Source organism: Pinus tabuliformis, chromosome J (assembly GCF_031772625.1).
Source record: "Pinus tabuliformis cultivar Carrire ecotype Pingquan chromosome J, CPIR1, whole genome shotgun sequence".
NCBI classification, from domain to species: Eukaryota; Viridiplantae; Streptophyta; class Pinopsida; order Pinales; family Pinaceae; genus Pinus; species Pinus tabuliformis.
This window is the reverse complement of record NC_142295.1, coordinates 175,501,404-175,527,588: the sequence shown is the minus strand read 5'-3', so window position 1 is coordinate 175,527,588 and position 26,185 is coordinate 175,501,404. Positions and strand designations below refer to the sequence as shown.

The 26,185-nt window shown below is 37.7% G+C and overlaps 1 pseudogene; it reads right to left on the bottom strand.

The window, feature by feature from the left end:
- Window positions 1-18,591: 18,591 nt before the first annotated feature.
- Window positions 18,592-19,203, bottom strand: LOC149226235 (uncharacterized; annotated as a pseudogene).
- Between the last annotated feature and the right edge of the window lie 6,982 nt (window positions 19,204-26,185).

Genomic DNA, 26,185 nt, shown 5'->3' with positions numbered 1-26,185 from the left:
CAAAGAATTCAGTGTTTCATAAGAGAATGAAACACATTGACACAAGGTTTCATTACATCAGGGAATTGGTGAACAATGGAGAAATTGTTTTACAACATTGCAGAACTCAGAAACAAGTTGCAGACATTTTGACAAAGCCATTGGACCAGAAAAGCTTTGAATTTTTGAGGAAATGTCTGGGTATGATTGATAACCCAGCAGTTGAAATTAAAGGGGAGTGTTGAAACCGTAATTTCACCTGCGCGCATTTATTGCAGCGCTGTTCCACAAAACCACCGGTATCTTTCCCGCACCGCCTTCACGCATAAGTTGTATTTGTCAGAAGGCCTCCGATCATCCTGACCAAACGACACGCGTCCACTGTACGATTCTAAAACCACCAATCTCCCGGCCGGTAAACTTCGTTTGGTTCGTGCGACTTAAGCAAGCGATATACGTCCGATTAAATCAACGGACCAGGATCATTTTCAACCTGCCTGAACTTTTTGTTTTGACCGCCGGTAAAATATAAATGAACTTAAATGTGTTCGTAGCATGGTTGGTAAACGTTTTTAATTTTTATTTTTTTTTAATTATTACGGAAGTATGGGGGTAGTAAACGCGTATAAGTTTTTTTTTTTTTTTTTCATGGCATATGATATGTATGCGTTTTATTTTGTTGGGTGTTGACTTTTGGTATTGCACAAGGGATTAAAAGAGAAAGGGCTCATAGCAGCGAAGAAGAAAAACAGGGGATAATTTTGAAAAGGGAAATGTAATGTGCAGCAGCACAAAACGAATGGAGGATTTTTACTCAGCAATGTAAAAATACACAACAGTGAAAAAGAGTAATGTAATTTTTTTTTGAATATGCAATGTGAAAGCTCAACAGCTTGAATGTAATAAAAAATTTCACACAGGAGTGAATGTGAAAGATTTTTTTGGCAGTAAACCAATGTAAGGATTTTTCAGTTTACAGCAGTAAATGTAAAAGTTTTTCACATAGCAGTGAATGAAAATTTTACACAGCAGTGTAAAATTATTTGTAAAAGAGGCAGAGTAATTTTTTTGTGAAAGTTCTTTGTGAATTCCTCTGAGAGAGGAAGAAAGAAATTTGTATCATGCAGTTTATGAATTAATGCATGTTTATTTTGGTTAAGAAACTCTGTTTTTCTCAGAAATTTTATTTACTTCCCTGTGTTAAAGATCTTGTGGAGAAAAAGAAAGCATTGTCTCTGTATTCAGTTAATTTGTATTTGAAATTACCAGAAATTTCCAACACCTTCACGCCCAATGTTCCGTACTACCACCCCAACTGACTTCATTGTTCAATCTACACTCATGCCCCCGGCCCCGGTAATACCACCGTCCCTTACTGTTGAAAGTTCCATAGCTCAATTTTTTTATTATTGATGATAATGATAAAGTAGAGGATAATTTAAGATATGTTTCTGAGGACGCCGGCCATCCTGCACTTTTGTTGTTTTGATGTGATCGCTATACCTATGATTATTCTTGCTTTTCTTTTGGATCCATAAAAAAAATTAGTGGATCCGAAGCCTTGTAACTCTAATTTAGATGGAATTCATGTTTTCATTATTCTGGATACTAAAACATGAAGGGGAATTTTTTTTCCATGGTATACAGAGACATTATTTTGATTGTAGGGATAAGGTCATTGAATACCGTTCACATTCAATTGGAATCATTATTAGAGCCCGGACCTTCCGTGGACCAATAGGATACTGGGCATTCTAGATTTGAAAATATTCAAAATTTTTGTTTTGAATTCCAATCTTGTTTACGAGTAATGCGTATTAGAAAAGCACGAAGTAGCATAAACTTGCGTTAATATGTGCGATATTGTAGAAAAGCGAGTGGTCCGGAAGATATTCAACTTTATCTAAAGTACTCACGAACTGAATTTATTTCAAGTAAGTACAGTTAACTGTTTGTCTTACTTTGGACTTCAGTTTAATCTAACCAATTTAATCTATATTGTTAGATATATGGAATCAGTTTAATCTATATTGGTTAGATATATGGAAACTGCTTTCATCATAAAATTGATAAATGTGATTGATACACGACATATAACAATAAGCTACCATTGCTATGTGATTATTCCGCTTATTTCTTAACATAATTAATTAACTTAATTAACCGCAACGTATATAACCACACCAATAATCACTCATGCAGCGTATACTTTTTTTACGAACAGAAACTTAAAAACAATGTAATATATTTAATATTATTCATTACAAGAACATATATTAATTATTTAAAAAGAGAATACCACTTTTTTGTATGACAAAAATTGAAAATTGTGGAGCACAAAATTGCTTTTCTCAATATTGAAAATACTTAAATAGACTACATTCGAGACATTAGTAATAAATGACTGCAGTGAGACTGAATTAAGCTTGACTAACTGAAATTGAATTAGGAAACTTGGATAGATGGTTTTGACACCTAACAAATGGTTGGAATTAGGTTTTTCAACACTTCCCCTTAATTACAACCACATAATAAAATTAAGCTAAGATGTTTGCTAGTCTATGTCTCATCTAGGGAAAAAAATTGAGATCATTTGGACCTCCTTTTCTTTTTCTTTTCTTCTAGATTCTATAGTCTCTAAATTGTTTAAACTTTTTCTTTTTGTTGTATCCTTCAAGTCTTAGTTTTTTCATTTGCTTGTGCAGGTTTTCCATCGTTCGAGGTTGTCTAAGCATGTCTTGGACTTCTTCAAAAATCGGCTTACATGTGGAGTACTACCACATGTCATCTTTTGTAGTGTTCTTTTCATCATCCATCTTTTGCTGCAACATAAGTCCATAATACAATTTCATCTCTTTACGACTCTAATACCTGAAAATTTCATTAATATTTTCATCATCAATATTGTCTTCAAGTTTCATTGCTACAAACTCTACACAGACTCCATCAGGACATGTTGTTGCAACCCATGTTTCAAGAAAATTTAACTCCATCATAATCATCCTATTTATTTGCACATTGGAAATCAATGCTAAGTGTAGAAACATCTGCAAAAACATATTGGTTTTGTTCCTACTATCTGCAATGGGAGCTTTCTCCTGTTGCGCTTCCTTCTCTGCCTTTGTTTTTGTCTTTGTTTTCTCTTTATGGGCTTCCTTGTTTGGCTTTTCCTCTATCTGTATTTCTTTCTTTGTCTCTATATTTTCCTCTTCAAACTTCCTTACTAACCTGCACTTTTGCACACGGGTTGTCTTGCACTTGATTTTCAGATTCAAGTGGGATTTTTGCATGGAATATCATGTTGATATCATGTTTTTTTTACATCATACGCAACCATACATAATGAGATAACAGGTCTTCATCAAATTTAACATCATCAAATTGAATTGCTGGATTGACCACAACATTGGATTCTCCAATGGCACCTTCATTGTCATCAACAAGCTCTATTGTTGGGTTCACCAAATTGTCATTAGCAAGCTCTGTTGCTGAATTCACCAAATTGTCATCAGCAAACTCTATTGCTCGATTCACCAAATCATGATCAACAAGCTCTCTTGATGGAATCACCAAATTTTCATCCACTTACAACTATTCATAGTGGGATTCACGAGCATCTATGTGTTCCTTCTCTGCTTCTTCTTCACAAACATCATCCACTTGTGTCTAAGCACAGTGGGATTCAACAAAATTTTCATCTTCAACTAAATTACTGCCCCTTACACCAAAACTCATTTCAAGGGTATCCTAATCTTCCCTCATCATTTTTGCATGGTGAGATCATTTGACTTCTTTTTTTTTGGCATAGTCGGCACATCCTTCAGCACGGTGATGATACATTGGGTCCCCAAATTTCATTCTCATAACTTTTTGTCGTCCGACGCACTTAAGCAGAGTGATCCACTGCGTTGGTCACTTGATTTATTTATTTTTTTAATTTGTTCACTTTTCCACGATTTAGATTTTTAGAATTGACTTTCTCTCTACTTCTTCGCAGGAGGCTTCTTCAAACTTTTTCTTCTCTCTCAAAGAGTATTATGAAAACTTGCCTCTTCTCCCCACTACTTTTACTTCACTTACATTACTTCTCTCTCGAAGCCTTATGCAAACTAGCTCTGATACCATGACAAAAATTGAACATTGGGGAGCAGAGGATTTTTTCTCAATATTGAAAATAGTTAAATAGAATACATTGGAGGCATTAGTAATAAATGATTGCAATGAGACTGAACTAAACCAGACTAACTAACACTGAACTAGGAGACTTGGATGGATGTTTTTGACACCTAGCTGGTGGTTGGAATTAGATTCTCCAACATTATACTTCAAAGCTAACAATCTCGCTTTTAACAAACTATTACAATGATCCTCTGCATCACTTCTCCATAAGTATGTCATTCTTCCTATAGAGTATGGTACATAAGCGACCATATCAGAGTACGGTACATAAGCGACCATATCACCATTCTTGACATTGAATTCCTTCAAAGAGATAAGCCCAAAAACTACATGATTTGCATCCTACATTTAATTTGTTTTTATATTTATTATCACACATTTGACTCATAAAATTCACAAGTTTTTCTAGGTTTGAATCTAAGGATAGGAATCCAAATTCAAATGACGTTATCCATGTTTTAATGAAAGATAAATCATAAGATAAATAGGTTTTTGGAAAGCATACAAGTGCAACGACAATACGCTATACTACTTTACCATATCCTTACAGAGATTCAAATACATGTAACAAGAATAGAAACGTGGTTATCAAGATACAAATACTTTATGGACAACCAACAATTAAAACAATATTGATGTTAACTATATGCATATATGCCAGTGTCTTACAAGAGGAACAATTGGGTATAAGTGTAAGGTATCTCATAATTTTTCATGGATATAGTGCATTTTATCCAATACTATATGTGTCAGAATTTGAGAGAATTCGTTTCAAGTTCCAAAACTAGGACCACATTTAAAAAAGGCTCTCAAAATTTAATTATAACCTTAAGTAACAGTAACAAATCTTGATAACCCTCATAACAGTTTTAGTTCATGGTTGAATACTGGACATGGCTCATGCAAATGTTCATCTTAACATGAATGGCCTCACATGGAGAACTAGAAGAGCAGTAGTGGATGACTTTCAATGGTATGGATTGTGGTTAGAAGGCTAGGAACAAAACAAAACAAAACCTATTGGAAACCAAACCAAACAATACAATTCAACTCCAATAGCCTAATGCCTCAATCCACTTAACAAGTGGTATATTTAAATTTAATCTATTATTTATTGGTTTGAAACTAAAAAATTATTTTCATATTTTCCATATTATTTGTGTGATGATGTATAAGATGAAGAACAATATTTTAAATAAAATTTTATCTATTTATTTATTAAAAGATACTATTTCTCAAAGCCTATATCTGAAATAAGTACACCTATGATATAAATATAGAATATTCAAATAAAAATATTCATAAAATTTTAATTTGTATATAAATAATTTAAATAATTTGATGTTATTTGAAAGTTGTATGTGTTTTTAATGTGAAAGAAAAATCAATTTCAAGATAATAGTTGAAATAACACATAAATACAAAATGAAAAAAAAAGGAAGGAAAAGCGAAACCAATAAACAAAATCTAGTTAAGTTATAAAAAAACCTTAAAGATAGCAAAAAGGAAACATGGAAGAACTAAAAAAATAGAATAGTAATAATTTAGTAATAATGTTAAAAGATAATATAATATAAGTATAAATGTGCAATTAATTATTATTATATTATATTATCAAAGTAATTATAATTATAATTAAATTCCTTTAATAATAGTAAGAAATTGATCTTTAACATAATAATATAATAAATATAATAGATTACTATCAATTATATATACTAATATAAATCATTTTTAAATGTAATAATATACGTGTAATACATATAAACTAATAATAATTATTATTTTAACTAAAAAAATCATAAAATAAGAAATGATATAAAACAATATAAGAATATATTATACAACTACTATACATCTACTATAGTACAACATGGCAATATATTTAATTAGCATATTATACCTGAAGTTCTATATTTATTTATTACTTTGATAAAGGAAAGAAGTAAAGAGGGGAGAAAAATATCAAGAAAGTATAATTAGAAACCAAGAAAATATCAAAAGGAAAAGGGAAAGAGAATAAAAGATGGTAGGTAGAAAACGTAAAATAATTACAAGGTGGGAGGGTGTGGGAGTCAAATTTAAAATAATTATAAGGTGGGAGAGTCAAAGCTAAAAAGTTGTGGATTTTTTTTGGATTAAGGAAAGAGAATAAAAAATTAGAGGAACTCATGGTAAGGGGAAAATTAAAAATAGGCACAAGGTGAGAGAGTCAAATCTAAAAGGATGTGGAAATATTTTGATCCTAGTCAAATCTAAAAGGATGTGGAACTATTTTTGGGATCAAAAGGAGTCAATTATCACATATTTCAATATCAAATGTTTTATTAGGTCAAGAGCTTCCTTAAGTGACCTACTCTCATCATGTTCTTCTCCTTAGTTGATCTTGACATTCTCTAGAAATACATGATACTTGGTATTTGGAGGAGAGTTCAACAAATGCTCAAATGCTTATTATCAACTCTCTGCTCTTTTCTTGTTGTTTTCATCTATTTTGTAAGTGGTACCTATTTTCCTAATATAGATTTTAGCACAAGAGCCATGTATCTCATCTCCTTTACGTTGTTGTTGGTCTATGCTATCTATGCCTATGCGGATGTGAACATGGTAGTAATATATGAGGGCCTAGAAGTAAGCTGAGGCTATGTCCTTATATCCAATATTCCTAACATTTTAATTAATTTTTGTGTTTTACTATTTTCATTAAAATATATTTATATTTTATTATATAAGTAACATAAAATACATTAGCGTCATTGTTTGTAAGTTGTATTCAGTGATTTATCGAAGCATGTGTTTATAAATATATTAAGTTACATTTTTATATTTTCTTTTTTCTAGATGATACATTTTTCCTTGAAAAATTTCAACCTTCAATTTTAATAAATCCACTCAAATTTAAAATAAAATTTACTTTCCTTATACAACTCAACTGTCCTCACCTCTCCTCATTAGATCCCTTCATTTAAGTGAATTGCAAGTAATTAACAATGCACTATCTAGTGCTACACCGTTTGTAGGTAATATTTAGTAATTTCAATGGAGACAGGAATCCTATCTAAAGCAAGGACGGGATATAAATCATGGAACTGTTCACAGATTAGCACGATGTTCCTAGTAAATTCATTAGGAGGTAATGTTACAAGCCTTTTATCTATGACAATATATTTGGGAAATTCGTTTGGGGAACTGTCTTTAAAGCTTTTTTATCTATGACAATATTTTTGGGGAAATAATGATCAATTTCGTTTCTTGGTTGTTTCAATCGAGAGGGAAAGCTTCAATCAATAACGTGCAATATTTGATTTGATGTAGTTTGATAAGTTTATTTTTCCTGAGTATCGTTAGCAGTGCGATTCTTGCACGTCCACATAGGCCAGATATTAGCATCCACAAGGCAAATTAAATTTCAGGTATAGTGAAGCAATATCAATAAACGAAGCGTTTTATATATCTTTGTTCAGAAAATGTGTTTCTACAATCCAAAATGGTAGAAGCAAATTTACATCGTTATAAATTCATTTTAAAGAAGTCATAATTATATTAGATAATTATTATTCACATTAACTAAAGAGAAATATGTATAAAAGAAATGAAGTAAATTAATAATAAAATACTCACACTCATAAATTAAATATTAGAGATATAGACAAATTATACATGGCGGAAAAGGCCTGAGCCTTACAACATTCCTCACATTCTCATTCTCATTATTAATCAATCCAATGTACAAAGAATGATAATAGTACAAATAAATACATGAGGAAGTTGGTCTCAAGATAGTATGTCTATCTTAGACACTATGGTTGAGAAAATATCTCAACAACACACTAATCTAGGAGCCTAACTAGTTGGAGAGAATCTCTCAACCAACTAAGTCTAACTCCTAACAATGAGGAACAAACTCAATCTAAAAAATTAGGATTAAATCGCAACTTTCATGATTTTAATTAATTTAATTATTTGGACTTAGAATTGTTTTTAATGTGAGATTGACGCTAACAATAAAATAATTCATATATGAACGAGATGTTAGAGATTTGTTTAAGCTCATAATTAAAAACTAAATAATGTGCAGGATTAAATTATAAATTTTATTAAATGTAGCTTACAATTTTATTTTGTAAGGGTAGTTGTTTGAAATTTGACTAAGTCATAATGTGAATTTCATACTCTTATTAATAGGTTTAGCATTGATAGCTTACAAGTTGTAAATTTTTGTAACTCGTGACATTTTCATGTACGGTAACTTATTTATGGGCATGATAACTAGATTATAAAATATCTTTCGGTGAAAGAATAATAGATCTACTATTAGTAGTTGGTTTTTCCAAAATGATTTCTAGGTAAATTTATGGTGTCCATGTGTTGCTCTTATTATTTTTATATATTCCATCATTTATCACAATTGTATTAAACTATCAACAACGTAGTGCTTGTGGATATGGAGATGATTGAGACTCAATTGATACTTGAACATCTAGATCTAAATCACAGATATTTGTTGATGAAATGTGATCTAAATGGGATGAGATGAAAATGACAGTAGCGATGGCTAATGCCCACGTTCAGGGAACTAGTGTAGATCATGGTGGCCAAGGTTGAAGAAAGGATACCAAAACATGCATTGGAGGAGCAATGAGCAATGGTGAGAGAATGAACCTTGGATCTGAAGACTTAGAACCTAATGAAATGTTGTTGTTAGGAAACTAAGAAATAAAAAACGTTGTTAAGTGGCTCCTATGATGGATTTGTTTAAGATTATATTTGGAAGTTGTGTCATCGATAGATCATATGGATTTGGAAAGTGAAAATGGTTTCCAATGTGAGAAGAGAATAGTAGATGGTTGGTGGAGGTTAAGGAGTATATACAAGTTATGGATTGACACTTGTTAGAAATATAATAATAGATAGGTCATTTAGTTGTATGGATAAGAGAGCATAAATGAGTTCAACCGCGCTAAGGCCTAATGAAGGGGTCATCTTGTTATGAAGAGCTACAAAATCTCATGAAGACCATTGAGTTTTTGGTTTAACTTGTAAAACCTAGCTATCAGGAAGTTGTATTTTACAAGTTTGTCGTAAGACCTATTATTTAGGTATACATGTTGTAATGTCGTAGCACATGATGTAATCCTCTCATTTATAGAGAGGATGGAGGATCAAATTATGGAATGAAACTTTAGATTAGGTACAAGGGTAGTAGGTATACTTCTATGGTAACTTGAGGTTAGTTTTCTATAAGGCCTATTATTGAGACATAAATGTTGTAAGAGTTTTGTATGATCAAGTTGTGAAATGGACCACCTAAATAGATACAAGGGTGGTAGGTGTTCTTGTATTCTGGCTTCACGTGATATGTGAAATATAATTATGTGAAATGGTTGATGAACCATGTATGCGAAAAAGTGTCCTAGAAAGGTGGTAGATACAATGAATGGTTACTTATATATTCTTGTGGATGGAAACATTTTTATATGGACCTCAACATAAATATTTGGACTAAGCTATTCTCCCCATGCCAAGGGGGAATGTTACGGTAGTTAGGGTAAAATCAAAATGGTTATAGAGTAAATTTGATATTATCATTAATAGGTTTACCATTGGTATTTTATGAGTTGTATGATTTGGTATCCCATGGTCTTGTCTATGGTATTTGGGTACATGCTAATTGCATTGTGTTGATATATATTTTTTGCAATAATTTATGTAGTTTAGTTCTAATCGAATTAGATTGATTAAATGGTTCACTCACAAAATCAATTTTCAACTTTGTCATCAAGTTATTGGATGATATACATTTTTAATTGGATTAAGCTACAATTCCATGTGTGTGTGTGTGTTTGTGTCTAGACACACACACATAGAAACATATATATATATATAGAGAGAGAGAGAATCATTATATTAGTGTTCTTAAATTGTTTCTATTAGTCAAGAAATCATCTTGTTCATTAGAATGGTGTATTCTAACTAGGTCCCTTTTTATGTCTTACCCTATTCCTTTTGGTCCCCTTAAGTCATATCTACTCGAAGGTTACAACATGGGTTCTCACTACTTGTTTTTCTTCGCAAACACCCTAAGCTTTTCGTCGACCTTCCCTATAATCATCATCTCCTTTTTCCTTCCATGTCATTATCCATGCTAGTGGGCAAGGTGTTGGTGTGAGTCTTCCTCGCAAGGAGAAGGGAATTTTCGTGCTTATCAAAGAGTTGAAGAAATTGGTCAAAGATATCATGGCACGACACAAAACCGTATAGAGTTGGAATGTTGCCAGGCCTCTTCGAAAGCTATGGTTGAAATGGAGGGCCATTGTGATTTTGGAATACTTGAACATGTAACTGATTGGATACCTGAGTAGAGATATAGCCAAAGGAGGAAAATGTTATCCATATGCTTAGTAGAGATCTAATGGCATATGAAAACTATTATAAGTAAGGTCCTCTTGGAATGGAATGGAGCTAAAAAAGTATTATGTCACGAGATGGGTCATAAACAAAAGGAGGTGCACCATTATATGGTCATTAGGCCTACTAAAATTGAAGCACTACTTACCAAAGGAAAATGACTTACCTCTCTTGGCAATCCAACCACTCCCATAGACGTCTCAACCACTATGTGATTTCTTTCATGATTATAGTTTTAGATCTTTGTATCTCTTCAGGGTGCATTTATGTGTTTTCAATTATTTTTCCTATCTTTATGTTTATACAAATCACTAATATTGCCTATTTTTTATTAATTTATGGACAAAAATATTTCTTTTTAGCCATTATTTTAGTTACCAAGTGATAGAACATGGCTAAACCAAAAATATTTCCTTTTAACCATTATTTTAGTTACCAAGGGATAGACCATGGCTAAACCATGGCCTGAATAATCGTAACTTAGTTGTATATGGTGTAATTCACTCATTCAAGCATAAATTTTAAAGGTTTATATACCTTACATTAGAATAATAATAAAAATATTATAAGAAAAAAATATAAAGATATTATATATAACCAAATAAAATTTTATTATAAAAAAGGTAATGTGAATTTTTCCAAAGCTGACACTTTTAGAATTTATTTATCACAATTTAAAAAAACATTTTTTTCGAAACGATTTTCTTCTTGGGCTTAGTTTCTAAGGATACCAATACAAAGCCTGCTTTGATATGATTTCGTCTCATAACAAATATTATAGATTAATCGACTATAGTTTCGAATCATCCATGGATAAAGACGAGACCGCACTTGCTATAGTTCATTTGTCTAATCATATTTTTTATTTTTATAACGTTATTTGACATCTTATATACGTTTACCTCTATATACTGTTTCATATGACAGCGATAAACATGGTAAGTATCTCCAAACAAAATAGTAGAAAAAAAAATATGGAAGCGAAGCACTGACTTTTCGACGAAGAGCGCCGTCAGTACCGATGGAAACAACCTGTTACTGCTCGCTATTTTCTTTATATTTGGCCACTCTCCTATATTTGACATTGTTTCGTTTCATATTTGGAACTTCATTTTACTTCTCTCATGGAGGTTCATACTTGCAAACTCAAATTATATTTTCATGGTTGGAAACTGAAATGGCGAGGGAGTGGAGGTACGTGTCATAGCATGAACGCAGCTAACTATCAGAGAATTGGAACAACGACGTACTGGACAATAGAAATGTGACAGATCATTTTACTTGGAGGCTACGTGTCACGCCCCTAATTCTTTTTTCGTTTAATTGAGCAGGTGCGGCACCGCCTAAGTTATTAAGATGTTCCATCGTTAATAAACTTTACGAACTACGCATTAACAATTCATAACCATCATGAATTCATATTATTAATTTGCGGAAACCATTAACAATATACAATAATAAAATCAACTCGACAATATAATAATAATCAATTTTTTATTATATTTGCAAAGTTTACATGACCGGGAGCCGCGCTCGACCGGCGTTCCATAAACGGGAGGGCGCCCGCCCGTGCAAGAGCGCATGGCGGTTTGCCAAGACTCCACCACAATACAAGTTATAATATATAACATACACCTCTCGTGTCGTTGGGTGGGTGGGCGCACCCGTGCACGAACCCACCGCCAACACACAACAAGATATAACACAAGACCGCACGAACTCGGCGTTGGGCGGGCGGGCGCACCCGTGCACGACCTCGCCCACGCCACAACCCAAACCAAGTGCGATACAAGAGTGGGCGCCCGTGCGCACCACCGAAACTTCAACTCGACCCTCGACTCGTCCTTCGCCCGGCTCGGCGGGCTCATCCACCGAACTGCGGTAAACCTGCGCCTTTCTCCAAGTGCGCACTACCCTTTGTGCGATGTGAGAGCGATGTGAGATGATGCTCCAAATGAACCGCAGGTCGCCATGCTTATACGCATCCTAACTTGTGCTTAGTCTCCTGGCCGACGCTACAAACTTAACCATTCACCACCATTCGCTCCATCAACCGTCGGCTTACCCAACGTATGACTTGCTCCTTGGTCGGCTTTAAGACATAAGGTGAGCTGCCTTATAAGTAGGCGAGCACCCTCCATTACTACGCGCGCATTATTACATATGCTCCTCGGCGTTTCATGGATCGCTCGCACCAACTCTTAGTCAATTTCGTGAATCGGAGGAGCGCGCGCCCGTGCACGACCGCAGGGCGTTACATCCTCCCCCACCAGAAGTCATTGTCGTCCCGACAATTCCTGCTCTTCTTCTCAACTTCCTGTCGTACTTCGCAATCTTGTCCTTCCATCTCCAATGTGAATCCTCTGTCTCCCAGCTATCCTCCTCTGGTGCATCCTTCCATCTGCAAAGAAATTCCCATCGCATGTGGCAACCAACTCCTGTAGTTTTGAGACTCGAAATCTTCTCCAACTCTAGTCCTGGTCTGTCCACAATCCCGGCTGGTCCTCTCGTCGGTTCAACCCTCTCTGGATGGTCTGAATCAAGTCTACATCTCTTCAACTGGTTCACATGAAAAACCGGGTGTTTCATGTTCATATGGCGTGGAAGCTCCAGCTCGTAAGCAACTTCCGCCACTCTCTTCTTCACTCGGAATGGTCCCTCATACTTCCGTGTCAGTTTGCTCGTCGTCCCCTTGGCTAGCTGAAACTGCTCCCCGGTAATCCTGAGAAACACCATATCCCCCACACCGAAGTGTGCCTCCCGTCTTCCACGATCAACATACTTTTTCATCCTCCTTGCAGCATCGTGCAAGCGTAACCGTGCTAACTCCAAGGTCTCCTCCCAGGCCTTCATGAACCTCCTCACATGAGGACTTCTCAAGAAGCCTCTCGTCACTACGGTATGCGGTGCAACCGGCATCTGTCCATTCACCAACTCAAATGGACTATACCTCGTCGCAGAACTCTTTTGAATATTGTAGCTAAACTGAGCAATATCCAAGAGTTCGGGCCAATTCTTCTGATCAACCGTCACATAATGTCGCAAGTAGTCCTCCATCAATGCGTTGATCCTCTCAGTCTGCCCATCTGTCTGCGGATGGTAACTCGAACTCATCAACGACTCTGTCCCGACCAACTTGAACAATGTGGTCCAAAATTTCCCTGTAAAACGCGGATCTCTATCAGACACAATACTCAATGGCATCCCCCAATACTTCACTATGTTCTTAAAGAACAACTCCACTGTCCGCTCGGCTCCACAAGGTATCTTTGTAGGAACAAAGACAACATACTTGGAAAAACGATCAACCACGACAATAATCCCATTATAACCCTGAACCTGTGGTAACTGAGTGATGAAGTCCATTGAGACACTCATCCATGGCCTCTCTGGAATCGGTAAAGGCTGCAACAGTCCTCCTTGTCTCTGAGTATCTGATTTGTCCTGTTGACAAATGATGCACGTATGTACATACTCCTCTACATCCTCTCTCATCTTCTCCCAAAAGAATCCTCTCTCCAACAATGCCAAAGAATGATGCTGCCCTGGGTGGCCAGCCCACGGAGAATCGTGGCATTCCATCAAAAGGTACCTCCTGAGTTCGGATGACTTTGGAACATAGAGTCGGTTTCCAAAGAACAAGAACCCGTCTCGTAGAAAGAACTTTCGTGTCTTCCCTTCCTTTATCTGCTTCACTATATTCTGCGCCAAAGTATCGGTTTCAACACTTCCCTTGATCTTATTCTGCATCTCTTCTGACATCTGAACTCGACTCCTACTCCTTGCTTCCCGGTCTTCTTCCTCCTCCAATGTTGCAAGTTGTCCCTTCCTGCTAAGGGCATCTGCTACCGCATTGTGTCTACCCGGTCTATACTCGATAGTCATGTCAAATTCTGCCAAGAAGTCCTGCCAACGAGCTTGCTTCGCAGAAAGCTTCGGTTGTGATGCAAAATAACTTGCTGCAACGTTTTCAGTCTTGACAACAAACGGCTTCCCAATCAGGTAATGCCTCCACACATGAAGACAATGGATGATGGCAGTCATCTCCTTCTCATGGACCGGATACCTCTGTTCTCTATCCTGCAACTTCCGACTCTCATACGCCACTGGATGCCCATCCTGCATAAGAACTCCTCCTATGGCAAAATCTGAAGCATCAGTGTGTACCTCAAACGGTCTCTCGAAGTCAGGCAACTTCAGTATCGGTGCTATAACCATCCTCTTCTTCAAGTCATCAAATGCCTCTTGACATTTGTTCGTCCAACTCCACCTCTTGTCTTTCTTCAATAAGTCTGCCAGTGCCGATGTCACCTTGGAGTACCCCTTTACAAACTTCCATTGGTAGTTGGTCATGCCCAAAAACACCCTCATCTCATGGACATTCTTTGGTTCAACCCAGTCCTCAATCGCCTTCACTCTGCTCGGCTCCATCCGTATGTACCCTTGACCAACAATATGCCCAAGGAACGGAATCTCGGTCTGAGCGAACACACACTTAGACTTCTTCAAGAACAACTGATTTGTCCTCAGTGCCTCAAATACCATCGCCAAGTGTTTCTTATGATCCTCCATGTTGTCATTGAACACCACTATATCGTCCAAGTATACTAAAACAAACGAATCCAAGTATGGTCGTAGAACATCGTTCATCAAAGTGCAAAACATAGCAGGAGCAATGCACAAACCGAATGGCATAACAAGGAACTCAAAGCTACCATACCTTGTTACTATCGCGGTCTTCTTGTCGTCTCCTTCAGCTATCCGCACCTGATAATACCCATGCCTCAAGTCCAGCTTTGAAAACACTCGGGCTTTCGCAAGCTTGTCAAAGCAATCAGCAGCCAATGGCAAAGGATACCTGTTCCTTACCTTCTGCTTGTTCAATGCATGGTAATCACAGCACATCCGTAGCTCATTCGAATCCTTCTTCCGCTGGAACAATACCGGAGCTCCATAAGGGGACCTTGAAGGTCTAATGAAACCTGCCTCAGTTAACTCCTTTAACTGGCGTTTCAATTCCTCTAATTGAGGCCCTGACAATCGATAAGGTGCTTTAGCCGGGGGTTGCTTTCCTGGCTCAAGCTCAATGCTATGGTCCACTGCACGCCTTGGTGGAATTTTCTTCGGAAGCTCATCAGGCATCAAATCCGCATACTTGGTAAGCACATCAGATATTTCAGCTGGAACATGCGTCCCCACTCCATCACCTTCAACATCCTTGAACATCACCGCATATGTCTCCATATTTGAATCCTTCATAGCCTTCTCCAAACTCAGTGCCGAAACATGCTGCACCTTGACTTCCCTTCTTTGCCTATGAGTGGGCAAAGTCCAAGTTTGTGACTGTCCAACCAGCACCACCTCATCACAGAAGGGGACAACAATAGCCTTGTTGCCCTTCAAGAAATCTTGTCCGAGTATCATATCAAAGTCATTCATCTCCATCACCGTGAAGTCCAACTGACTCTTCCAGTCTTTTATCTGCACAGGTACATCATGTACCAAACCTGCCACCTTAGCTCTAGAGTTCACTGCCTTGACCTCCATATTCGATGGGGTGATCGTCAGCCCAGCCTCTTTTTCCATCCGTGTCGTCATAAAGTTATGTGTGGCACCCGTGTCCACCAGAGCTTGAATGGTCTTGCCATGAACCATCAAGTCCACGAAACCCAGACTGTTCATCCATGATTTCTCCATAACCTTATCAGCTTCACCTGTCATGAGCAACCCTGCTCTATCGGGCTTCACCATTTCACTTCGTACAACAGCTTCAACACCCGGATTAGCTGCTCTGATACCAATTGTCACGCCCCCAATTATTTTTTCGTTTAATTGAGCGGGTGCAGCACCGCCTAAGTTATTAAGATGTTCCATCGTTAATAAACTTTACGAACTACGCCTTAACAATTCATAACCATCATGAATTCATATTATTAATGTGCGGAAACCATTAACAATATACAATAATAAAATCAACTCGACAATATAATAATAATCAATATTTTATTATATTTGCAAAGTTTACGTGACCGGGAGCCGCGCTCGACCGGCATTCCATAAACAAGAGGGCGCCCGCCCGTGCAAGAGCGCACGACGGTCTGTCAAGACTCCACCAGAATACAAGTTATAATATATAACATACACCTCTCGTGTCGTTGGGCGGGCGGGCGCACCCGTGCACGAACCCACCGCCAACACACAACAAGATATAATACACAAGACCGCACGAACTCGGCGTTGGGCAGGCGGGCGCACCCGTGCACGACCTCGCCCACGCCACAACCCCAACCAAGTGCGATACAAGAGTGGGCACCCGTGTGCACCATCGAAACTTCAACTCGATCCTCGACTCGTCCTTTGCCCGGCTCGACGGGCTCATCCACTGAACTGCAGTGAACCTGCGCCTTTGTCCAAGTGCGCACTACCCTTTGTGCGATGTGAGAGCGATGTGAGATGATGCTCCAAATGAACCGCAGGTCGCCATGCTTATACGCATCCTAACTTGTGCGTAGTCTCTTGGCCGACGCTAAAAACTTAACCATTCGCCACCATTCGCTCTATCAACCGTTGTCTTACCCAACGTATGACTTGCCCTTAGTCGGCTTTAAGACATAAGGCGAGCTGCCTTATAAGTAGGCTAGCGCCCTCCATTACTACGCGCGCATTATTACATATGCTCCTCGGCGTTTCATGGATCGCTCGCACCAACACTTAGTCAATTTCGTGAATCGGAGGAGCGCGCGCCCGTGCACGACTGTAGGGCGTTACACTACGGATGGATATGGAAACTGCTTATCAATGCAAACCTCATCAATTACTGATACTAGCATTCTTATTTGCAAGGATCCGACCACTTGAATATTCACACATTCTATGGCATCCTGTTCGCACAAACATCATAATGGTAGTAAATATTAAGCACAAACATATTATATATGGAGTTGTTTACCGTGGCCACAATTTCACTCACAGGGAAAATTTCTAGGCAGTTAAAAATTTTCAGGAAATTTGACTGATGGTATGGAAACTTATCAATTCCAACCTCACCAATTACTGACACTAGCCTTCTTATTTGCAGTAAATATTAAGCATTATGGAGTTGTTTAAGGTGTCCACAATTTTGCCCATAGGGCAAATTTTTAGGCAGTTAGAAAATTTTCAAGAAATTTAACTCATGGAGTGTTTGAATGATTTTGTTTATCAAGGAAATAGATTCAGTATGATAAAAAACCCTTGTGACACTCAAAATCATGAAGTTTGAGAATTGTAACCTAGATTTCAAAAAAAATAGTTGGATTTTGTCAAAATCTTGCTAGAATTTTCATTATTTTCCAGGCCAATGTGGTCTGTTAGACTACTCTTTATATATATAGAAAGTCTCCATTGAATATTATTTAGATTTACATAATATAGATTTATATATAAAAATTTATCTATATATATTTATATATAAAAGGTATTCATCGAATATCATTTTATTCTCCTGACAAGGTATAGTAGTCATCAATCTCAGGAGACATGTCCCTATGGCAATTTTCAGGACAAAGCTAGACAAAAAGGGTCGAGAACTAGCTCTGGCATGCACACTCTGGTATATCGTTCGAGCATAGCCCCATCAGTGGTTTTCAACTACTACTTTCTGTATTTCACGTACTGAATACATCAGCCTTTCATCTTCTGTGATCTAGATTATTATTTTCGTGTGTTTGTTTTAAGATCTACTCAGAAATTTTGTTTTGAAATCCATTCAGACCTTTTTGGAAGTTAACTGCAAGATCATAGGATAAAAGAAAGCAGTTAATATGTACAAAGCTGGCCATTGTCTCTACAACTTATGTTATCAATATGATTATCACACTTCGATTTTCAAATATTAAGAAGTAAACGATCGCAAAGCATGGCGTACAATGAAACACATATGATTTCAATTACAGACTCATCCATAAGGCTAACACCAATGAATATGTAATTCAAGGGATATTTAGGACATTGGAATACATAGAAAAGTTTCTTTGAGAATGAATTTCATTCAATAAAACCAGTCCTCCTCCAAACTGCATTTCGTACCTGGCTGAGATCTCTGCCTTTGAGAGTCCTCCCAACACCTTCATACACCGAGGAAGTTGTTTGTCTCTGGGAAAGCTGCTTGGCAATGACTTCATGAGGTGGGATCCACTCAAAATCACTACCATCTTCATCGTCATCACTGTTATGTTTATCAACTATTGCAATTCTTGTCCTCTTGTAATTCTCATTCCTCTTTTCCTTCCATGCTATCTAAGACCAGTCAGGGATATTCACAGGAGCAGAAGACTGATACGTTGTTCTCCCCTTATTTTTCTCCTCGTGACATGAACCCTTCCTAGGAATCTTTGCTGAATTAGTGCCATAACTACTATTCTCCTCCTTAATCCCTTTAGATCGGCATCCTGTAACTATAATACAACCTTTCTCCTGTAAGCCAATATGCTTGGTCTCGGCATCATCGACACCACCCCATATATCCTCTTCATTAAACGCTTCCATTCTCTCCCAATGATCAGAAGTACTTTCGGATTGCGGAGGCCCGAGGAGCTTGTAAATATGATAATTCTCTTTCGGTTTCGACCTCCCCAACATACAATTACTCCCATCCATAGCTACCCAAGAGCTTTCTTCAAGTAGGAAGATCCTACTCATAAAATTCTCTATCAGGCTACACAGATTGAGCCAATTTTAGGCTTTCCTGCTTCACCTAGAAATTCTACACAAAGTTTTCCCGAAATTTAAATAGCCCAACTCTAAGAGCCTACCTAGATCCTCTGATTCAACTAATTCTAGGTTATTTTTCTCAAATTCGGTTAATTCTCAGTTCCGGTGCAGTGCTTACCATCATAGTCCTCTTTGTAAGGCTCGTTTTTTATGGGAGCTCTGCGCTGAGGGCCAAAACTCATTCGTTAAGCAGTTGTTTGGAACCGATTTGCGCAACCGTGTGGTTGTACTCCATCCCACCGAAATCAAGAACCACCATTACTAGACCCGATAAAACTTGTATTCGAATATTGATTTCATCCGGTTAGTTGTGTGGAACATCAGTCGTCGTTCCCCTTCATCCTTCAGGCCCCTTTGTTCCCTACTACCACAACTGATTTCATTGTTCAATCTACTCTTGAAAGTTCCATAGCTCAAGTTTTTTATTATTGATGATAATGATCAAGTAGAGTATGTTCCATAGCTCAAGTTTTTTATTATTGATGATAATGATAAAGTAGAGGATAATATAAGATATGTTTCCGAGGACACCGGCCATACCGCACTTTTGTTGTTTTGATGTGATCGCTATACCTATGAATATTTTTGCTTTCCATTAATTTGGTTTTTTTAATAAAGAATTAGATTTAGCACCATCAAAAAATAATTGGATCCATAAAAAATTACTTATCCGAAGCCTGGTAACTTTGAAGGAAATAATGTTTTCATTATTTTGGAGACTAAAACGTGGGCAGGAATTTGTTTTTCATCGTACACTACTACACAGACATTATTTTGATTGCAGGGATAAGGTCGGTGAATACCTTTCACATTCAATTGGAATCACTTTTAGCGCCCGGACCTTACCTTCCGTGGACCAATAGGATACTGCCGACGAATACTCACAATTGACACTTTACTGTTCAAAGTCAACGTACATATTAGGCTCTATCCCATCGTTGTGAATAATATTAACATTAACAATCCCGCAATGATTAATGTATGTTTGTTGTGCAGGTGAGCAGGGATGGAATTTGAAGAAACTAATAATTCTTGAAAATATAAACATTCTTTCTTAAAATTGTCAGAATGAGCACTCTAGATGTGAAAATATTCAAAATTTTTGTTTTCAATTCCAATCTTGTTTACCAGTAATGCGGATGAGAGAGGCACGAAGTAGAATAAACTTGCGTTCATATAATTCTCCAAATAGACGTGCGAAATTGTAGAAAAGCGAGTGGTCCGGAAAATATTTCACTTTATCTAAAGTATTCACGACGTGAATTTATTTCAAGTACAGTTAACTGTTTGTCTTACTTTTGACTTTAAGTTTAATCGATATTGGTTAGATATATGGAATCTGCCATCATTATAAAATTGATAAATGTGATTGATACACGACATATAACAATAAGGTACCATTGCTATGTGATTATTCTGCTTGTTTCTTAACATAATTAATTAACTTAATTAACTGCAACATATATAACCACACCAATAATAATTTTTTTACGAACAGAAACTTAACAACAATGTAATATATTTAATATTATTGATTATAAGAACCTATATTAATTATTTAAAAAGAGAATACCACCTTTTTGTAGGGCAAAAATTGAAAATTGTGGAGCACATAATTGTTTTTCTCAATATTTAAAATAGTTAAATAGACTACATTCGAGATATTAGTAACAAATGACTACAGTGACACTAAATTAAACTTGTCTAACTAAAATTGAACTGGGAAACTTGGAAGGATGGTTCTGACACCTAGCAAATGGTTGGAATTAGATTCTTCAACACTTACCCTTAATTACAACCACATAAAAAAATTAAACTAAGATGCTAGTCTATGTCTCAACTAGGGAAAAAAATCCAGATCATTTGGACCTCCTTTTCTTTTTCCTTTCTTCCACATTCTATAGCCACTAAATTGTTTAAACTTTTTCTTTTCATTTTCTAGTGCAGGTTCTCCATTGTTCGAGGTTGTCTAAGCATGTCTTGGACTTCTTCAAAAATCGGCTTACATGTGGAGTGCTACCACATGCCATCTTCTGTAGTGTTCTTTTCATCATCCATCTTTTGCTGCAACATAAGTCTATAAGACAATTTCATCTCTTCAAGACTCTAATACCTAAAAATTTCATTAATATTTTCATCATCAAAGTTGCCTTCAAGGTTCATTGCTACAAACTCTACACAGACTCCGTGAAGACATGGTGTTGCAAGAAATGTTTCAAGAAAATTTAACTCTTCGTCATAATCATCCTGTTTACCTGAACATTGGAAATCAATGCTAAGTGTAAAAACATTTGCAAAACCATATTGGTTTTGTTCCTTCTGTCTGCAATGGGAGCTTTCTCCTGTTGCACTTCCTTCTTTGCCTTTGTTTTTGTCTTTGTTTTCTCGTTATGGGCTTCCTTCTTTGGCTTTTCCTCTATCTGTATTTCTTTCTTTGTCTCTATATTTGTCTCTTCAAACTTCCTTACTAACCTGCACTTTTGCACACGGGTTGTCTTGCACTTGGTTTTCAGATTCAAGTGGGATTTTCGCATGGAATAACATCATGTTGATATCATGTTTTTGTTACATCATATGCAACCATACATAATGAGAAAACAAGTCTTCATCAAATTTAACATCAGCAAATTGAATTATGGGATTGACCACAACATTGGATGCTCCAATGGCTACTTCATTGTCATCAACAGGCTCTGTTGTTGGGTTCACCAAATTGTCATTAGCAAGCTCTGTTGTTGGATTCATCAAATTGTCACCAGCAAACTCTGTTGCTCAATTCACCAAATCGTGATCAACAAGCTCTGTTGTTGGGATCACCAAATTTTCATCCACTTACAACTATGCATAGTGGGATTCACGAGCATCTATGTGTTCCTTCTCTACTTCTTCTTCACAAAAATCATCCACTTGTGTCTAAGCACAATGGGATTCAACAAAATTGTAATCTTCAACTAAATTACTCCCCCTTACACCAAACATCATTTCAAGGGTATCCCAATCTTCCCTCATCTTTTTTGCATGGTGAGATCATTCGATTTCATTTTTTTGGGCACAATCAACGCATCCTTCGACATGGTGATGATACATTGGGTCGCCAAATTTCACTCTCGTAACTTTTTGTCAACCAATGCACTTAAGTAGAGTGATCAACTGCGTTGGTCACTTGATTTATCTATTTTTTAATTTGATCGCTTTTCCACGATTTAGATTTTTAGAATTGGCTTTCTCTCTACTGCTTCACAGGAGGCTTCTTCAAACCTCTGCTTCTCTCTCAAAGAGTATTATGCAGACTCACCTTCTCTCCCCACTGCGTTCACTTCGTTCACATTGCTGCTCTATGGGAGTCTTATGCAAACTAGCTCTGATACCATGACAAAAATTGAACACTGTGGAGCAGAGGATTTCTCTTCTCAATATTGAAAATAGTTAAATAGAATACATTGGAGACGTTAATAATAAATTATTGCAATGAGACTGAACTAAACCAGACTAACTGAAACTGAACTAGGAGACTTGGATGGACGATTTTGACACCTAGCAGATGGTTGGAATTAGATTCTCCAACATTATACTTCAAAGCTAACAATCTGATGCAGGAGCATCCAGCTCCGAGGAGACAGAAGATCGATGACTGACTCATGGTGAAACAGGACACGACTCTAAGAGTGGTTGGACAGGTCATCAAGGAAAGAAACTGGTTGTTGTCTTTTGTTAATTATTGTTCATTTCTTTTTTTTATTTTCAGAACAAGTTAAGTTACTGGTTGTTAACTTAGGAAACCAAAAACTGTTTAGTTAACTTTTTGTTTAAAGAAGCAAATGACAGTTACAGAATTTAGTTTGTAGACAGTTATATTCCAAGTAGTTTAAAAATGAAAAGGACGGATGTAACAGGAACTTTTTTGGTTCACCTCAGAACGAAATAAGAAGAAACAGCAAGACAATATTCCAAACCCTCTGTAACAGAAACATTGGTTTCTTTTCTGAGATAATCCACTGTTAATTATTTTTTTCCATATTGTACGTATAAGCATTACTGAGCATTTGTTGTTTTAGAAATGAATTGAGATAGAACGAAGTTATCATGCTGTAACTAGGAATTCTGGAGCGTTACAGGCATCGAGTCAAAACCATAGTCTATGTTATCAGAACTAACACGCAAGCAAGGCAGCGTAAGGTGGTCATATTTAACAATATATGCATGCAGAGTATTACAAGAATAAAGAACGACACAGGCATTAAAGCGAGCCCAGGTTGCGGCCGTAACAGAACAGAACCCGCAAGCCAAATACAAGGAGCAACACGACCGTTCACAAATCAAATGCAACAGCTATTAAAGAAGTGGTAACAGTTGAAACCACACTGTTTCTATTAATAGAGCATTTCATAAGTCTTTACGTACAAACAGTTCGACAAATAACACAGAACCATATATTAAACCCGGCACCGCCGTAACAATACAAGTTCCAAAACCTTGTTGCATGGAGGTCATATAATGACGCAAAGGGACAAAACCCAGAGACTGTAAATGCCAGCAAAGGGCACGGCTAACCCTACAGAACTTAAGCAACAAAAAACTACAGCTAATTCCACGTTGAACAAACTATAGAAATGCTGGAGCAGGAGTAAACCCTACCCGGTTACAAAGGGTACCAGGGTTGGAGAAAATCGAAGACTGCAAGCTTGAAACCCTCGTGAGCAGGTCTCCTAGCCAACCTGCACAGAACAACAATTTGATTTAGTGCGTTTACCAACCAGAACAAACATCAAATTAAGAGAAGGAAAGGCAGCAAGGTGCGAGTGGAAAGGAATTGCGAACTTACCCAAGGGTCGACGGAGATTGCTGAGACAAAGACCAGTTCCACAAGCTGAAATGCACAAAAACCTGTAAGTGTCGACAACAGGTTACAGAGAAGGGTAAAACATAGCACGAGAGCTTACCTCGAGGCCAGGTAGAGTTCGGAAGAGTGGCAGTCTCGTGGTTGCAAACACCTGCACAGAACTAAAGCTCAGAAGTTGAAAACCAAAAGGACTTCTTCACAGAATCCATGAAGATATAAACCACTTACCACAGACTTCCGAACAAAACCATTGAAGACAGCAGTGAAGGTGAAGGATTCGCATCTCAAACAGAACTGTAACCAGTGACGGAGCAAAGGGTTCGTTGGGTTAACGCACAGTGAGCATCGCCACAGCAACGCGGAGAGTGTAACAGTAGAAAGACAGAGTGAAAATGAGCCGAGGATAACCCTTTAGGGTTTAACATAGGCGGGAAGTCATTCCAACTGGACGAGCCGGTGACCATACCCAAGAACCGACAGATAAGTGTTATAAATGCGCCTCGGATCGGGGGTAGATATTTGTCCGCGCACAAGTGACCACGTGGGACTGAAGTGAGTCACGTGGCTGTGTCCACGTCACCAGGGCTGGGCCATCATAAGTGGTATCAGAGCTAGTTTCTTGAGTTAGAACCAATGGAACAGGTAGAAGGTGAAGGTGAAGGAAGAGGAAGAGGAAGAGGAAGAGGAAGAGGAAGGGGAAGAGTAGTCCGGAGGGTAGTAGATGATGGACTTCGAGAGGAGATTCGAGTTTTGCGTGAAAGATTGGCAGTGGTGGAAGCTGGGGGAAGAAGAAACCCAGCAGATGACAGTGATGAAGAAGAAGTTGAACCAGAGGAAGAATTAGAGGGGGTGACACCAGAATTCAGACTGTTGAAGTCGGTTTTGCTGTCAAGTCATAAGCCAAAACATGAGCTGTCAACTTATGACGGAAGTCTGTCCGCAGACGTGTTGTTGGATTGGCTAAGTGAAGTCAACAAATATTTCGAATTTGAGGAAACCAACGAAGATAAGCAGGTGAAGTTCGCCGCCACCAAGTTGAAGGGGCATGCGTCCTTGTGGTGGGATAGCGTTCAGGCGGAACGGAGGAGGCTTAACAAACAGCCTATAAAGAAATGGTCTAGAATGGAGGCCAAACTGAAAGAGAAATTCTTACCACAGGATTATCAGATTATGCTGTACAGGCAGGTACAGAACTTGAAGCAGAGGGGAATGACTGTGAAAGAATTTACAGAAGAGTTCTATAAGTTAAATTTGCGAGCAGGATATGTGGAGGACACCCCGGAGAAAACAGCCAGATTTGTGAATGGCTTAAGGGGGGAAATCTTAGATGAAATTGGTATCCTTTCACCCCGGACAATGGAAGAAGCCTATCAGTTTGCACTGAAGGCAGAAGAAAAGATTAACCGGAAGCAGAATGCCAGGAGAGGAGGTGGAACTGGCAGGGGAAAGGGTAAAGTGTTTGGAAGGGGCCGAGGTACAGGTCCAAGTGAAGAAAGCAGCAGTTCTAAATCTGCTGGAGCGACAGAAAAAGACAATAGCACGAGAGGAGGACGACCACCTCAGCGAGGGCGAGGAAATGGTCGGGGCAGGGGAGCTGTCCAGTGCTATCGCTGCCACAAATGGGGGCACAAGTCTTATGAATGTCCTAAAGCTGAACCAGCAGGCGGAAGAGGAACTTATGTTGTTCAGACAGAGGATGCTGAGACAACACCTCAGGAAGCAGAAAATGCACCAGAGACAGGTGAAGCTTTGGTGTTGAACAAAGTGTTGTTGAAACCAGCAAAGGAGATTGCAGAACTAGACCAACGTAAAGCTTTGTTCCGCACTGTCTGCAAGTCGCGGGGCAAGTGCTGCAAATTGATTATTGATAGTGGGAGTACGGACAATCTTGTGGTGGTGGAGATGGTAGAAAAGTTGGGATTGAAGAAATTAAAGCACCCTACACCCTACAAAGTGTCATGGCTGCAGAAAGGACATCAGCTGTTAGTCGACGAACAGTGTGAAGTAGAATTTCAGATTGGTAAGTAC